Below are 14,683 nucleotides of genomic sequence, written 5' to 3'. Positions count from 1 at the left end.
GCTTTTGGTTTGCTTTATACAACATCCCAACATTTCTGGAATTAGGCTTGTAGTACTTTAATTTTGTTTTCAGTTAAAATTAACTTGCCAAAAAACTATATTCTTTGTGTCTTGTCGTGTTGATAAAAATACAAGTTAAAAAAAAAAAGACTGCCGGTTCTCTTCGAGTGCCTTTTCTCAAAGCCCAAAAACAAGCATGCTAGGTTAATTGGATTCCAAACTGTGTGGAAGTATTTGCTGAACTTCACTATTTGTAGCTCACAGAAGACAATCCACAAATGTGTTACATGATGTTTTTTTCTTGTAGTCACTAAATTTGAAAACATGTATAACATCCTTTGTCGCACTCAATTTTTTTTAATGGAGGAGCGATTCTTGGATTCAACATTATATCAGCATTATAGTCATTTTAGGTGCTCTTTGGATAGGGTAGAACAAACCAAAAGTTGTGTTCTGAAGTTGGACACAACATTAGTTAACATAAACAATCAAGGACTGTGGCCTGGAGACAGAAGCTATGGAGCTACCTGAGCATGCTAATGCCAGCTAGCGCAAACTACTAGGGTGGCAACACCCATTCCAAAATCCCGCCATTCCGACATCCCGCTATTCCGACATGCAAACGTCCCACCATTCCGACAAGACTTTCCGTATAAGGAAATGTGCGTTACTCAACAGGTGAGTCCCTTCTTTCTGTTCATGCAATTTATATGTTTAACACATGTTGGCAACTGGAGGAGGAGAAGCAGTCCGCGGTGGTTTTCAATCACACACTCCAATGCCACTTGTTTCAACTTCCGAAAATTTAATCCAGGAAAAAAAGGCTTACAAACATGGACCGAAACGGCTCCATAACACGCACAAGAATCCAAAAGAAACGAAAGTTAACTAAAAGAAAGCAAATAAACAGCATGAAGTGGTTAAAATTGGTTTTACGCATGCCTATGTGCGTCTGGCACATGCGTCTTCGGGCTCTCCCACGTTGGTTTGTGGATGAAAGCTATATGTTCAGCTGTCATGTCACGTAAAAACAATCTCTACATGACATCTACTCCCAGGTGTGACCAGTTAGGTCCTTAAGATATCAACAGGCTGTATAAAGCCTTGCGCAACGGCTGTGTGTTTGTGCCAAATGCGCAAAGCCCATCCGCGCTTCCCATAATTGGAGCGAGTACTCATAAATCACGTGAATAACATGAATAAACGTTTTTACTGCATTTTGTTGTGTTTTATACGTTCTATGCTGTCATTTCTCTCTTCTCCTATTGGCAAGGCAAGGCAGAGTGCTCGCAACTGTGTCCTGTGCAGTAGCCGTGATATCTGTAATTGCAATTATTACTTTTGCATATGATGACAGCGGGCAAAAGACGCATGGGCTCTGTGGAGAGCTCCGCTCCAGCTGGCTGCTATGACAGCTCACTGACACTGTATTTCTGCTTAATCAGTTTCAGTCTCGCCAGAGTTACATTAATATCTGTAGTTTTATATTTGAAATTCAGGGGATTTTGATAATAGATTATTAAAGTTTGTTTGCGAGGCCTCTGTGGCCTCTGCATGTGTAGAGTTTGTGCGCCAAACTTTAGGGCGTATTTGCGCCGGCATATCATTAGTGCAAAATGTTTTGGGTAAAAAATAGGCTATTAAAAGGAACTGTCGGAATGGCGGTATGTTAAAAAAAAAAAAACATACCGCCATTCCGACCATAGGAGGAAAAAAGTGTCAGAATGGCGGGACGTTTGATAAAAAAATTAAGTGTCGCCATTCCGACAATTGGAGACCCATGTCGGAATGGCGAGATGTCGGAATGGCAGCATGTAACCAAACTACTACTAGCTACTGTTTATGGTAGCAGTTTGGGATTTTTTTTGTGCCAGATGAGAATGCCTGGTCATCAAATAACACGCCTCAGATATTTTAACCATTAAAAAAACCCCAACGTACTTTCTTTGAAAAAAAATATTTAAATGCCCTTTTTTTCATGGCATAGAGACTTCTAAAACAGCATCACATTTAGGCTAACTAGCTTTCTTTTGGGAGTCAAACAGATTGGTGGAGTCCAAGGCCCTTTTCTAGTGGAATTCCACCAATAGGAGTTATCCACCTGTAATGAAAATTTCCACCAGTAGTACTCCTCCCACAAGACTCCAGAGAATCCAGTCTGAAATAAATGACTGGGCAATGTAACATTTCTCCCTCTAAGCAAAAATGTACAAGTTGATAATCAGACAAAGATAAAAAAAACTCTGCAAGATCTAAAAGCAAAATGTGTAATATTTTCAACCTATTAGTCACCGACAGAAACACATAGATAAGACCCAAAAAAAGCTTTCTGAACAGCAGGGGTGAGCCATAAACTTTATTTATATCCCTAAATAACAGGATAGACTGGGGTGGATATCAAGCCAATAAATACAGTCTCCCTCTTCTACATACAGCCTCTTCACGTGTTACCTTAATGGGTGAAAAAGGGGAAAAAACCTGTCAAAATGAAAAATGAAAATATAATTCTATGTTCCTAATGAGAAAACAAGATAATTTGAAATGAAATACTCTGAAAAATGTATCCAGAGCATACAGCAGAAATCCTATACCTCAGTATTACACTAAATTATAAAGAATAATTCTTAAATGATAAAGAATAATTCTTTATCGTTAAAAAGCAGAGAAAGTAACGGATCAAAACTTGGGCACCGAGTAAGTAATGCTTACAAAAAATATTCAATCTACACTAGTTAATGAACTGAATGAATTAATGAGTTGTGCACTCACCTGACGCCAGGCTTCATGATCCCTGGTTATTAGTGCTTCAAAATCTGTACAGTTATCACAAAACAAAGTGATTTATGCTGCCCTTTGTCGCAGCTGATTTTTCAGCCACAGGGAATTAAATATAGGCTTTTATCTATTATCCTTTAATTAGTATCGTAGGAGCCTGCAAGTACTGGGACAGTAAACTCCAACTGTCGATCAGTCTTCACTTTATTCATCCCTAATCACCTAGGCTGGGTGTAGAACTAAACTGACTTTTACTGTAAAATGGATTAGTTGGACGGAGAGTTACTATAAGGGATTGAGGCACTTGCGATATATGCTTTCACATATGGGGTGTATTCGATCGGCGCATAATCTCTTGCAATTGTCTGTGTGAGAAGAGATTGTAGCTTGTGTGATGCAAAAATTTCAAGTCAACAAGCCTTTACATTTACTTTGACTTAAAATACATTTGACTAACGAGGAAAGACAGTGACACTTATTGAAATTTGCACCTTTGCATGAATGTGTTAGTTTTGCCTCAGGACATGCTAATGTTCAGGGCCATCTCTGTGTATCAGTAGGCAGTAGATGTCAACAAGTCTATTTTCAGAAACAGACCCTTTCGGGCAGTGAAAGAGCAAACCACCAGAAGTCTAAGGACAGAATTGGAGATCCTTGGCAGATGGTGTTGAGGTAGATATTAAATGACAAAAATATTAAATGAAAGATATATATTCTCTTGTTGATCTGCTACCAAAGAAAGACAAAGTAGAATAAAAAACACAACAACCTAACCTTTTTTTTTTTCTACCTTTTTTCATGCTCCAAATATTTGCTAAGCCCTTCATCACTTTGTTATGTTACTAAATCTGTTTTGGTTCCAGTTCTTATGTTTATGGTGACTAAGAGTTTACATTTATGTTCTCAATAGTTTTGGCAAACAATGGTTTCCTGCTTTTTATGGACTTAATCACATTAGTGTGTATTAGGGTGGGGCTATGTTGTGATTCCCCACTTGTTTGAAACAGCTGGTGCCAATATGGTCACAAACAAAATGATGAGCTACCCAACAGAAATACCAAACTGCCCTTTTATTTTTCATCACTGCTGTTTCTGTGCTAAATCCTGACTGAAATTCCTTAAACAGACCAATCCTTTGTAAACAGGGACATATTTGAATAGCACAGTTATACATCTTATTCAAGGATTTTAGACATAAACAAAAGATTTGATATTGAATGAAAGTTGACTAAATCACCTGGATCCAGTGTTGGATTTTTGATTAATGGTTTAGTGAGGGATGTTCAGATGTTCTGTGAATTCTGAACTGAAAAAAGGCTGTTTTTATGTGACAAACATGAAGTGACTGCAGCTCTTTCTTGTGGCATTGAATGGCATCCTTGTTGACGGTGAACAGTGTACACCTCAATGGAAGCCGTAGACCTTGAAAAGACTGCTGCACTATTCGCAGGTCTGTGTCAAAAAATGCCTCTTTTGAATCAAAACATAAGACTGTTTTCCACTGATTCTAATTAACTACCGTAATTTGATTAAACTGAAGGACTTTGTTGAATAAGTTTCGCTGGATTGTTCCTCTCTCTATATTTTACTTTCCTGCATTTGATAAGATTGATCACAACATTCTATTATGGAGGGTTGAACATGTCATTGGGATTAAAGGAACCAAATTAGGCTGGTTTAATTTATTTGTACATGCTTGCGTGAGGTAATATTTCCATATTTATATTTACATTGCTATGCTGATGATGCTCAGCTTTACTCATCTATGAAACCAAATGAAACCAATCGGTTGGTTAGACTACAACCATGTCTCTGCTTTTAAATTCAAACAAAACTGAAAGTGTTGTCTTTGGACCTGAGCACTTCAGGAAAGAACCGTCTAGATAAAATGTTACTCCAGATGGCATTTCCTTGGCTTCTAGTACAACAGAGAGGAAGTACCCAATAATTCTCTGAAAAGCCTCCAGATGATCCAAAATGCTGCAGCCAGAGTTCTGATGAGAACCAGCGGGAGAGATTATTTCTCCAGTTTCAGCTTCTCTTCATTGGCACCCTGTATTTTCCAAACAGAGCACTTTGCTTTCAGACTTCAGGTATACATGTGGTTCCTAGAGTTTCTAAAAGTAGAATGGGAGGCAGAGCCTTCAGTTATCAGGTCCCTTTCTTGTGGAACCAGTTGCCATGTACATATGACATTTTGGATTTGATTGGGGTTCCATCCCTGGCTGGGGCCTTTCTGCGTGGAGTTTGCATGTTCTCTCTGTGTATATCTGGCTTCCTCCGACCACCCAAAAACATGCATGGTAAGATAATTGGTGACTTTAAATTGTCCCTAGGAGTGAATGTGCATTATCTGTGAAGTGTCTTGAGATGAGGTGATTTGGCACAATGTAATTAAACCTAAATTGAATTGAATTGAAATGATGATGGAGTCTGTAATAAGGAGTGTTGTTGCCAGATTATGGCCGTATAGCTGTATAACCTTGTGACACCCTGGTCATTTAACAGAAGCATGAAGAGGAGCAAAAATCCCTATCACTCGCTATTTAGGAGTGCTCAAAATGCCACACGTGTCTGACTGAAAAATCTGCAAACGTTTTTCACTCATCCAAAAACCTCTTGTTAGAACAAAAGTACAGGCACATCTCTCCAGCTGGAAATTAGGCTCTCAGGAAAGGAATCCATCTGAAACAACACTCGTGCTAATTCACTCAAAATGATGTTGAACAATAGCACAAATGTTTAAGTAACATTTCAGAGAATTTGAAAATTTGGCTCTCCCTAGAGTTTTGAGATATAACGTCACATCATGAAAAAAAATCTCTTTGTGTGCTCTGCACATTTAAAGCCATACCCATAAATTTGTTGTCAAGTTGAAGAGGCGGCACAGTCACCCTGGAGAGCCAACAAAAATGTCAAGCCACCGTAAAGCAAAACAGTGTGGTGAGGGTCTGGGAACCAAAGTTGTGAACTGAGGTATCCCGGCTCCTACGCACTCCAGGGCTGTTACAGGCCTGGGAATGTGCAGACTGAAGATTAGTGTACTTCAAAATGAGTGAGATATTGTTCCTTTAAGCACGTAGCACTAATTTGGGATGTAGCCAGGTAGTTATTTTGTGACATTTAGGGATATTTTTAAAGTGGAAAGCAAAATGCAAAAAAACTTGTACAGTTTTCAAACAGCCAGTTATTACTAGTGCAAGCAGAGGCTGAGATACTATCTAGCTCTTGAATAGCTGAAGCGCCGTCATGTGCACAGTGCAACACCCCTACCATAATGCCCCATGATGTCCTCGCCTTGCAAAAAATGTACTGGCCATCTGGTGTGCCGGCACCATCAGAGGTCTGGCTGACGAGTCAGTGGCTTTACCAGCCCACTGTGCATGATAGCATGTGTATGTGAAGGTGACACCAACAAGTCAAAATTTTACCACTGATGTAGTTGCCCACGGGAGGACTCTTACGATTTGATATGATTGGTCACTTGTTGTTCAGGGGCGGGGTTTATTGGACAATCAGTCAAAATTGTCCTGCAGTGCTCCCCACATTTTTCAAGCACCTTGGCACTCATTTATTCTCTTCATGCTGTCAAGTTGAACAATCTGAACTTTTATGTACCGCCTGTTAAATTGCTCTCTGCTGATTGTGAAGTGTGTACTATTTTTAAAACTATAATTTCTTCTATTAACTACCATCAGTGCACTTTATGTTTGGCCAACCTCTGTGATGGATTTGCTTTTCCCTCCATGTAAGACACCGGCTCCAGGAGATCTATTGCTGCCTTGTAAGGTGGTGAAACAGCAGATAGTTGAAGACTAGAAATGTACTTCCAAGCATTTTGTTTTTGATCTCAGGCACGTTTGTGCTCCCATCACTAAAACAAGCAAGGACTTGGTACTTAAATTCTCCATTTAAATTCTTGAAAGTCTGTGTGTTTCAATAACTCTCTTGCCCAGCATATACATATTTTTTCTTTCGTTTCTTAACAGTGTATCAAAGCCTCCCACTCGATGCGTAGAAAAGAAGAATCTTGTTTGAATTCTGTGTAGGTGATGAGGTGTGTTTGATTGCCAGCCCTGTCACCTTTGCTGCAGCCTTAGAGCATTGTTAAGATTGTGCCTGTCACTGCTCTGATGCTGCAGAAGCATTTATTTTGGTGATGTACTCCCAGCATTGCTCCACGTGTGCCAATTTTTCTCAAGCGTTGGCTCCTTTCGGATTATATTAGACACCTCAGGACATCACAGAATTCAGCTGAGAGACCAGACAAAACAAAACTACGCCTCCATTTTCCTCCCTGTGCTAATGTTTTCCCGAGAAAAACTTTACAACAAGATGAGCTATATTCCAGCAGTATTGATTTTAAAAAAATACGCAGCGTGTTTAAAAATCTATAAGAACAAGACCTCCAAAATCCTCTTTCCACCCACTGGCGTCATCTAAACAAAGAAAGACAAGTAAAGAGACACCTAAAAAGAAAAGAAAGACCAAAGAATGTTAAATCATATGAGCTGGAAAGCTGTAAACAAAAAGCCTTAGCACAGTAAAAAAAAATAGCTCACAATGCTGAACAGACCTGACCCTAACCCAGGATCCCCAACCCCTCATAAGCGAACACACTAGCACAAACAAACACCCTTCCCCTGTTGTCAAAGAGACAGCAAAGTAAGGGCCCTTTTGATCTGTGGAGGAGAAATCAGGTGTTTTCAAGCTAAACAAAGAGTGCTGGGGTTAGCTTCAGAGGTTAAAGGTTACGGTTTATGGAGAGATGTTAAGTTTACATCATCTGCAAGTGTTTTTAGCCTTTGTACAAGATGAGGGAGAAATAAAGTGTATCTTTTTTAAGGTAAGAGATTGTAAAACTGAAACTTTAAGTCATGACTGAAGTTGTCATACGTTTTTTTACTCTCAACTATTAGTTTCCCTATTTGTCTTTTAGGCTCCACTGAGGGGCAGTACCGTGAGATGATGCCACTCCACCCCCTGCAGCCTGTCAGTGCACTTTAACAAAAGTGTGAAATATAATTGGACACCTGCACCCAAGGAGCACCAAAAATAGCTCTCTGTGTTTACACCAGAGCTTGGAGGAGGGAGAGCAGCGCAGCCAGAGTATCACTGTTACCCTTTATTCAACTGTTTGGCTGTTTCAGTACTCATGTCTCCTTGCCATGCCCCTCAACAGCGTAGAAATACAAATCCATCCTTTGTTCCTGGAAGCAAAATGGAATTTCAAGTGCTTTTCGGTGTCTTAGTGAAAGCTGGAGCACATACTGATGTCACCACAAATCTCTCATACCAGACAACCTGCCTCGTGTTTCGATTAGCGTGACTCATTCGGGGGGAATTTTCCAGGAAGTTTCAAGGATTAATTCCATCAGAGGAAGAATAGGTTGTTGTTCTACATGCCAACTAAGGTACATTACCTTCCACCAAGTAATTTTTTCACCCCTTGTACTCTTTCTTTCCTTCTTGATTCTTAAATTATCCCTGGCCATGCCCTAAGTGAACCATGATTTTCAATAATCAGACCCTATATGAGCACTATCAGTGAAAAGAACAACAGAGGAAAAGTTAATCTCTTGATGAGAACAAAGGAAAGGTGTTTTTTTTTTTTAAGCAGCAGAGCAGGCTGCCCCACTATTTACAGTTCTCTCCTGATCAATAGATGCTCCAGGCAGTGAAAACTTCACTGAACCAGATCTACATCTCCACCCTTTACCCCAGGGAACAGGAGATGGCTCTCAGCACACAATTAAAATTTCACACTTGATTGCATTTCACAGACTGTCAATATTACTAAAATGAATAACAACAAAGTTTAAAGTAAACAGAAATACAAAGACAGCTAAATTGTTTTCTTTTCTCCTTTGATATTTTAATTCAACCTGAATCAGTTCCCTACAAAAGTAAGAAAAATATCTGAAAAAACGTACTTTATGTACGTCAGTGTTGGGTAAAGGAGCAACATGTGACTTCATATTGACTTGAGTTGTTACCTTGTTACCTTGATGTTGCTTTTGCGTTTCCTAAAATGATTCTATGCTCATAACCATTAAGATCCAGTGTTATTAAATGTGGTGGAAATTTGATTAATATAACAGTTCATTTCTTGCCATCCTGCTGTTAGTCCTAAATGATATCTTCTATTTCATTGCAGTCTTAACAGAGCGCTGGTTTCTGTGGCTTTGTTTATTATAGACTAATTGTTTTGTGGACATGAGAAATTAATTTTCATTAAACATTAGCACGAGGGCCTCCGAGTTCTCCTGACCCACTGAGTTATTTATTAAATAACAGAGGACTATTATTTAGCGTCTGTCAATATATTAAAACACAATTGATGTGAGAAAAGTATGAATAGAATTGGGGGAGATGATCTTACTCTGATTGACATAATGTTATTTCTAAATCTACAATTTAAGCATCAGATGCTTGTAAACATATAAATATGTGCCGAGTCATTCCTTCAAAGGCTGCATTCACAGCAGCACAGTGAAGGTCCATATGCAGCCTTCTTTTCCCAGGCTGTAAAGCCTACATTGGGTGGATCCTTGTCACCATATCCCAAGATTCACTGGCCGCTGGGTATTATGGCCAGCTGTGCTAAAGACACACACATAAACAGCTAACAATACAAATGTATTGGCTGGAGGAGAAAAAAAACCCCCAACAAACTGTCAACCCACACAAGAAGCACGAGTGCAAGAAGAAGGGCTCAAACTTGACAGAAGGCCATTTCTGTGCACAACAGTTTATCTAAGAGCAAACAGACAGGTCTGAGTTGAAGCATCAGCACACAAGCAGATGCTTCTTCAGTGTTTCGATCAAAAACACTATGATTTCTGAGCGTGAAAAGAAATCTGCCTAGAATTGAAAAAGCATGCTCTTTATTAAATGTAGTAATATCGTCTCATAGCCACCCATAACTCTGCTCTGTAGTATGTTGTATCCCTCAGCACACTATAAGTAAATACGCTACTACTGACAATGAGAAAGGTTTAAATCATCTTGTTTCAACAGATATACCCACACAGAAACATATTTATATGTAAAAACAGATTCTAGTTTGCCACTATAGATTCTTTAAAATGCTGTCAGTTTGGCAGAAAGATACATAAATAATAGCAGTTGTATGGTTATCACTGTCATTTATCTGTGGTGACAAAATAGGGACAATAACTTGTAACTTCTATGGCCAAAAGTAAGATTGGATTATTATCTAAACTTTGCTTCCCTTCATATCTTGTTTTATTTCTACCTCCTTTCTACCCACACGCCGAGCTGAGCATCACCTCTGAACTAAAATCAAACCAACAGTTTCTTACACTGCATCAACACAGTGTGAGGTTTTGGAGCTTCTGCTGCTGGAAAAGTTCTACGTAGGATTAATTCTCCTCAAGAGTGTCATCATCAACACACATACAGTCACCGCTTTTATTCCTCTCATTTGCAAACGGTGATGGCAATTTCTGTCTAGTGAATACATGTACTTAAGTAATTTAGCCAGCTAACCCGGGTGACCTCATGAAACATTGGCTTCGTTATTAAATCAGCTCAAAGTCTGCCATCTATCAAAGGCATCTTAATTGCTTGTAAACAGGATATTCACTTTTAAATCGAATCCTGACTTCTTCTCTCTGATCTTTCTTTCTTTCAATCTTTTTTTAACCTCCACTAGAAACACTTAAAGATGGCTTTAATTAGGCTAAACACTAGTATGGCGTTACATTGACGTCTTGCCAATGACATTACATTTGCTACTCTTATTTTTGTAAAGTTGTGCAGTAAACATGAACAGAATATACTCCAGCAGAAGCAAAAAGCAAATGTATTGTCTGCACTGTGTGTGCACGTACACACAATTTAAAGAATATGAATCCCAAATGGTATGAAATTCTTACATTTGTGCAGAGAAAGGCTTGATAATCATGCCCTAACTCGGAGATGGTCGTTGTTGATATATTACACTTAGAAAATGTACTTGCAGCAGTTTTTCAAACCTCTTAGACGACATATTTGAACCATATTATGTCTCTTAAGTGGGATCTGTAGCACCCATTGACTGGGAGTCATCAATGTCTATAAAATATTATGGATGTAGTTAGTGGCTTTTGAGAAGAATAGAGCAGTGCCCGTTCAAAAGTTGCCCTTGTTATAATGGGACAATAGCTTGGCCTCCAGTATTGCTCAGTAATTCGGTACTTTATTCATTCTATCACCTTTTCTTTTTTAAATTTCACTGCTGATATTATGTGATATTATGATGGCAATTTTAAGCTAAAAGAGACGGAGAAATCGTTAGAAAATCTATTTTAAGAAACTACCAACGGAGCACTTTAATAGGTCTAATACAGTGCTTGTGTGGGGACACGATGAATAACACGATGTTGCATTTATGACAGAACACTTCATGATGGTTTCAACTGAAGTGCTCATGCACAGCATTTGTACTAATGTAATAAACCACACTGTTGGCTCACCATCTAAAATGTCTCTTCACTTCTAATAACTGTGAGAGGTTTTTACTTGCATTTTGCTCTCCACATGGATCCGTGCTCTGACCAGGTGTAACCGTGCTGATGCTAATCATGTTGCCCGGGTCTGAATGTAATTATGACTACATTTGGGCTTGAGTGTATCTAGTTGCCTCTGTGCTTTGATTTATTTCTCCTAAGAACCGGGCTTCTAAACAACATGAGTGAGGGACTTATGTTATCAAAATTATGCTCAGTGAATTGAAGGCAAATTTGAAGAGCTTGTGCTGCGGTACTTAAGGGATGAGAAGGTACTTGTGCAGCCGGAGTTATCTTATGAACCTGAGTGTAATCTTGTTGGTAACTTAGTCTCCAGCTGGAAAGTGGCCATAATAATTGATGTAACTTTGCGATTTCACACCTAGGCTGTTTGGTTTTATCAAAAAGAGCTGGTCTAAGAGCAGTGACTCACCGCCCTCAGCCTCTCTGAGCAGAGAAAGCTGATTATCTTCCGAAGATTTTGCAGCCAAATTTAATACGTTTACTGATTATTGTAATCATTAATTTCTGGCTGGGTGGGTAACAAGATGTTTTTCCATGGTGTGACAAACTCAGAATGCACATTTATTACCGCTTTACCCAAACTTCATTCCATCCAAAGCGATGGACTGACGACCAGGGGTGGTGCAGAAAACGTCCTGAATGAATCCTAGAGTCACGCTATCATGGCAAAAAGCTAAATAAATAGCAGAAATACTGATACTGTGTGACAACTCAAGGTATTGTCATTGTCTTGGTACCAAAGGAATGTGACAGGCAGAGATGTGACAGCAGCCTTGAATTCTATGAGTGGCGTTCCTGTTTTTCTTCACCCAGCAAAGGGTTTAGTCCTCTGGAGCAGGTACAGGAGAGCTGCTTTGTTCTTCACAAGACCACTGCAGCTTCAGTGTACTAATCTGTGCCTTTCTGACCAAAACAATAGAAAAATGAGAGCTACACCATGCAACATGACATAGTCACTCAATTTGAAGACAGATTTGAAATTCACTCGACCAGCTTGATAAATCTTATTTCACATACACCCCGTGCGATGGAGCTGGCATGCCAGCATGATTCCACAGCAAAACCATGACTAAAACAAACAGAATAAGATTAGCTAAAGTCCTAAAGTTGTCACTCTTAGATAGGGGTAAAAAAACAAATCTACTGGGGTGTAAGGTACATTTTTAGAGGGATCTGAGAGCCAAGATGTGTAAAACTGAATCAAACCTCTGCAGAACTTGTCAATGACTTGGCACCAGTACATTTAGAATTGTTTCTAGCTAGATGGAGGGGCTCAGAAAAACATTAAAAATATGTTTGCACTGCAAACCCATCCGTCTGTGATAGAGGATTTTCACTGGGGTTCATCATCTCTCTGTACGTGTCTTTCTGATCATTTTCGGCAAATACGAAAACAGAGGGAGATAATTGCTCAGTCTAACTTTTCACATTCATGCTGAGAGGTACTCTGCCACTGCGTTCTGTCCTTCGCAGTCAATCAAAACCACAAAAGAGCAGATGAAACGGGGATGAAAGGAAAATCAAGTTCATAAACTGGAGTTTTAGTTACCTGTCCAGTGTCAGCGCTTATCTTTGTCAACTGTCATTTCCACTGACTTGTTTGGCCCAGAGTGGAATAGGAATGGAAACAGAAGATACATGGCATTTTCTCCCCCCCTGTGGACATATTTTGAATTCTGTTGTTAAGAGTCTTAAGGTTGTGGTTTGTGGAGGGTAAAATTATTCTCTCCTTAAAAGTTGCTCGACTCAACACAACAGAAAAAGTCAATCTCACTGCTTCTGTGTTCAATCTCGAATGCATGATTACATAGTACCAATACAGTAAACCACTAAGTTCTGTCCATTTTTTTCACCCTCTGGATTGAAACTTCAGTGTACAGTTATAGTAGAATGAAATGGTCTGATCGAAAGTCATCAAATGTTACTTGAATAGCTAAATGTGGAAAAGATGATCTGGTTTCCAAATTGCACATGAAGACTTGTGGGCATTCTGCCAAGCTAGGTAGCATGATCACAGCAACAGTGTCACAGCTTGTCAATGATTTTTGTGGCCAGTGACAGTCTTTCAGTTGCTGTTTGCAACATGCTCCCCCCTCTTGGACTGCCTTGCATGCAGTGTTCTTCTTTTTTTGTGGGTCTTTAAGCTAATAAAACAAAAACAGGAAGCCATCCTATTCTGGTATTTTCCTAACTCCAGAAACCCAAGTCGAATAAGACCTCTCATTTCGTTCAGCCTTTCCTCTCTGCTCTTTGGGAGATGTGCTGGCTTTCACTTGGTACTGTTCTTCTCATCAGCACTCTATTTATCTTTATATCTTTAAATATTTTTTTCCAAATCCACACTCGGTCTTGCTACATTCTGATCTGCAGTGTGTCACAGTCTGCAAAGATCCTTGTCAACAACAACAACTTTTCATTTCAGATTACATCTACTTATTATATTCTGAATCCAATGACTAGCAGCAGCAATCTCGCTACATGCTTTAGTGACAAAACATGATTAAACATGTTCAATGTTTTGTTACAGGCAGAGCAGTGAAGAAGGGCAGGTGCAAAAGGAAGGGCCGGGACAAACCCAGGTGGGCAAAAGTTAACTAGCAATGTGAAACTATTTAGTAGACCAGTCGGTCAATTCAAATCGCCCCTCCAGCACTGAGCAGACTGCACCCATTGCACTCACAATAATCACAGAGACATGTTTTTGACCATTTTTTTTCTTTTTCTTCCCAAATACATGACACTTAAAAACATTTGTATGAAAGAAATAATGGGAAAACACTGTTTGCCTTTCTGAGTAACCAGAATTGACCAGCATTGCCCAAACTTCTTGCACGTATCTACATCTCTTTGCAGTAATATCACTTTTCACAAAGAAAAAAAATGCTATTTGTTAGATAGTATCACAATTTTTTTGTGCTAAAAACACTTTTTCATGTGGTACAACGTACTTTTATGTAAAAAGGGAACGTGACTCTAATGTGAATGTGAATATTTGGGACCACTTGATGCGATTTTCCATGTAGGGCATTTGAAGTCAATGTAAATTGTAATTGTTGGCCTCATATTTAATGGCGTGACCGCTCATAAGCATAGTAAGATATGGGTGCACCGGGGGTGGATCCTCATGGCATTGTGCAATCAGGATGTGGTGATGGGAAAAGGGCATTTGTGCTAATGTAGCATTTTTTATTCCGTGAGAAAGATGTGCTGATCCAAAGGTCACCCGTGTCATCCCGCCCATTCTATCCTGTTGGGTGATGCAAAACAGATCTGATGCCCCCCCACACACACACACACTTTGCACTCCATCAGGGAACAAGCTAGCATACAGCTCATCTGGTGGGCGGGTAAAAGCTTGGGTGGAGCTCACT

This window comes from Leuresthes tenuis, unplaced genomic scaffold (genome assembly GCF_036924035.1).
Source record: "Leuresthes tenuis unplaced genomic scaffold, fLeuTen1.0.hap1 SCAF_13, whole genome shotgun sequence".
Classification (NCBI taxonomy): domain Eukaryota; kingdom Metazoa; phylum Chordata; class Actinopteri; order Atheriniformes; family Atherinopsidae; genus Leuresthes; species Leuresthes tenuis.
Note: the sequence above shows the minus strand (reverse complement) of the source record.